Source organism: Jaculus jaculus, chromosome 4 (assembly GCF_020740685.1).
Source record: "Jaculus jaculus isolate mJacJac1 chromosome 4, mJacJac1.mat.Y.cur, whole genome shotgun sequence".
In the NCBI taxonomy this organism is placed as follows: Eukaryota; Metazoa; Chordata; class Mammalia; order Rodentia; family Dipodidae; genus Jaculus; species Jaculus jaculus.
This window is the reverse complement of record NC_059105.1, coordinates 84,057,088-84,060,992: the sequence shown is the minus strand read 5'-3', so window position 1 is coordinate 84,060,992 and position 3,905 is coordinate 84,057,088. Positions and strand designations below refer to the sequence as shown.

The following is a 3,905-nucleotide window of genomic DNA, read 5'->3' as shown; positions in this document are numbered from 1 at the left end:
GTGTCCTTTTTCTTTGCAGTATGCACATTGGTCCCGGTCCGCTCTGGGTCTGGGTCTCCCTTGGTCTCCCAATCTATTAGTCCTATCATTGTTCTGTACTACAGTGGCCAAGAGGCGGCTCAATGCTTTGCTTCTTTTGTGTTCTCTTGTATTTTCCCTGTCCTCTGCTTCTTTCCTAAGTTTGTCCTCCCTGTCCTCTGCCTCCCTATGTAAGCAGTCTTCTCTCTCTTCTGGTGTCTCTCATTTATTAAAAATCTTTTCTGCTTCCTTTAATAAATCTTGGAGAGACTGTCCTTGTAAATTGTCTAATCTTTAAAGTTTATTTCTAATATCTGGGGCAGACTGCCAGATAAAAGTCATGGACACATTTACCCCCTGATTAGGATCCTCCGGATCATAGGGGGTGTACATGCGATAGGCTTCCTTAATTCTTTCTAGAAAGGCAGCAGGGGATTCATCTGGTTTTTGTATTACTTGCTTTACCTTGGCCAAATTAGTAGGGTGGCGCCCAGCACCACGGAGGCCCGCTATGAGCAACTGGCGATAAAGGCGTAGGTGTCCCCTACTGTCTGCTGAGGTGTGATCCCAGTCAGGGCGGGTCAAAGGAAAAGCATCATTAATCTCATCTAGTATCTGGGTAGGTCTCCCGTTATCACCTGGAACATTTTTTCAGGCTTCCAGAAAGACTCTCTGCTTTTCTTCTGATGTAAGAAGAGCCTGTAAGAGTTGTTGGCAATCATCCCAAGTGGGTTGATGGGTAACTAAGATAGATTCAATCAGGTTAGTCAAGGCAGTAGGGTGTTTGGAGAAAGGCGGGTTGTGGGTGCGCCAATTATATAAGTCTGAGGCAGAGAAGGGCCAATATTGAACCTGTTCCCCTGGCCCCTGCCTCAAGGAAAAGGCTTGTGAAGTCTCCTTCTTAGGTGGCTGCTCTCGGTGGCTCCTCAGAGGTCCAGCCACTGGGGAAGAGGCCTCGGGTGGGGCCGAAGGGGCCAGTGGCTAGTGAGTAGGGGTATCTTGGGTCTGAGATCTATAGGGAGAGGGGTCCTCTGAGAGGAGATCTATAAGGGGGGTGTTGGGGTCCGGGGGAAGTACTGGTTTTAGGGGCTTCTTGGTATCAAATGGACAATAAGAGGAGGAGGTAGGGGCAGGGATAGGCAGCGGTGGGGTAGGTTGAGGAGGAATGAAAGGAATAACCCAGGGTGGCGGGTCGACTGTCAGACTTTCCCAGGTAACTATATAGGGGACCTGATCTGGGTGTCCGTGTGGGCCACGATCAAACACTTTAGCTTTCACCTGTAAAATAGTAGAGAGGTTAAAAGTTCCATCCCTTGGCCAGCCCACATTGAAAGTGGGCCATTCTGCAGAGCAGAAAGTTTGCCAATTTTCCTTTTTGACGTCTACTGACTGGTTGGAGGCGATCTTCCGAACGTCTTTCCAATGATCTAGGGTTAAACTCAGGAGGTCACCACTTTTTGACCCATTTTGTCAAGAGACAACACTAAACAAACACCAAGGTCTAAGACAACAGAGAGACAGGCGGCACAGAGACGCGTAGCGTGGCTTCGGTAACAAACTGAAAATGGAGATTCAGATGGGAGGACTGTTCGTCCACCCAACAGACTAACGTATGCCTTGGATACTTGTTGAGCCCCGAAAAATCGGGCTCCCAGATTCCCTGGAGATTCCTACAGGGTGGTGGGGGAGAAGTCTGAGCCCGTCAGCTCCTTCTCAGACCACCCAGATACAAAACGACATCGGATCCGAGTCGATTTTCTAACGCAGCACGGACAGGCAAAAACGAAACCAGACGTAGACAGACAGATTGGTGCACCAAATCAATTGCTAACCTTCCGGTGGGCAGTAGTTGGGTTGGGCAGGGGTCTCTCAATCCCGGACGAGCACACAGTTGTAAGATTCCTGGGGGGGGAATCTTCCGTGGTGGGAGACCCACACCCAAGAACCAAGACCGAGCCACTGGATGCAAAGGCAAGAGGCAGCTTTATTGTTCATGCAGGCGCCTGTGGGCACCCCAGTCCTTCGAGAGACTGAGCGCCCCGGGCAAGGGGAAGGGTCTCTTTTTATAGGGTTAGGGAGAGCAGAAGCAGGTTTACAGAAGCAGAAGCATGGTTACAGTCCCAGCACTGGTTACTTATTAATAGACTTGGGGTCGGTGGGGATTTTTTTTGTTTTCTTCTCAGAAACATCCTGTCAGGGTTATCTATAGTACATTAGGCGGGGTCAATGGTTATGCTATGGTCACAAGATTGTTTGCCTGTCTTCATCTGGGGGATGTTTGTGGCTCCTGGTATTTTTCCATGGGTTTTACACCACGAACCCCGTGACCACCTCCCCCACACGACCTGCACCCCCCCACCACCCCACGTGAGTCCAGAGCACCACACGGCATCCTGCAGCGTCCCGTGCCCCCTGCGTCCACCCGAGAGCTTCGCTCCCACCCTGTGCCCACCGAAGCGACCCGCCACCCCCGCATGCCCCGCGCTCCTAGCCGCCACCCCTGCGCACCGCCCCCCCCACCCACACACACTGCACCCCCACTCCCACGTGCCTCGGGGCATCCAGCGCGCCCCAAGCCAAGTGCCCCCCACGGCGCCTCCCGCCCCCCCCACCCCGCGTACCCCTCGTCCCCCCGCCGTACGAGGCCCGCGCGCCCTCGCGCATCCCGAGCGCGTCCCTGGCATGCCCAGGCGTGCCCTGCGCCCCCCGCACCCCACCCCCGCATGCCTCGCGCCCCTGCAGCACCCCGCCTCCCATCCCGCACATCCAGTGCCCCACGTGCCTCAGCATGCTCCACTCCCCTCCATGCCCCGCCCCCCTGCACGTCCAGAGCACCCTGCGGCATCCCGTGTCACCCCCAAACCCTGGTGTGCCCCACTCCCCCTGCCCCCCGCGCACCCCCCATGCGCCCTGCACCCCTAGCCCACCGTGAACCGCGGCGACCCACAAGTCCCACACCTCCTGCACACTCCCCCGTGCCCCCATGCACGCCCCATGCCCCCCCGCGTGCCCTGCACCCCGCACCCCCCCATAACCCCTGGGTGCCCCTTGCCCCCTCGGGCCCCATACACACCCCCTGTGCGCACGCACCCATGCGCCCATGGCGTGCCCCCACCCCCCCCGACCGACCAGAGAGCCCCACGCCCCCCGCCCCTCCAGGGCACCCCACCCCGTGCCCCCTGAGCCCTGCCGCCTCCCGCACACCCCACCCTGATTGCACGGTGCCCCAGCGCCCCCCGCGCCCCCCCCCACTGCCCACCCGCCCATGCACCCTCCGCACGTCCCGCATGGCTGTGCTCTGATCGGGCACCCACCAGTCACGCCTGCCAGCCTGCTGCACTGAAGCTGAGACCTCCTACCTTGCCCTTATTCTCTGATCCTGCGAGTAGACCAGCCACGTGGTGCTCAGTTCCCAGGCCTGTTGGGGACACCCCTGCCGTGAATAGGTGGCTGCCAGATCCCCTGCTGCTGTGCTCACATCAATTGCCACTGGTCAGCCTCTGCTGTGTCCTGATTCCGTACCCACATCATCTGCCTCTGCACTACAATTGCACATGCAGCGGGCCCACTCCCATAGCAAGAGCCACACAAGTCCACACTGAGTCACTAGCGCCAGCGCAGGTGCCATCCCCTACCTGTACATCGCCACCCATCTCCCACTTCCCTGAGGCGGGAGAGAACAGACTGTTTACAGACCCCAGTATCCCCAGCCAGAGTCTGGGCACCTTCAGGGCTTGCTACCTTAGTCCCCTTTCAAGCTCAAAGGCAGGCAGCTTAGGTGCATTACTGGGTGAGAATTCAGGCAACTTTGGTGCCCCTGTCAGGCTATAGATAGGCGGCTTTGGCAAGAGTGAGCAAAAACCCAGGCTGCTTGCAACTGCCCCAGG

The 3,905-nt window shown here is 57.3% G+C and overlaps 1 pseudogene; it reads right to left on the bottom strand.

Annotated features, from left to right (window-relative positions):
* Positions 1–270: 270 nt before the first annotated feature.
* Positions 271–2,863, bottom strand: LOC123460237 (annotated as a pseudogene).
* Between the last annotated feature and the right edge of the window lie 1,042 nt (positions 2,864–3,905).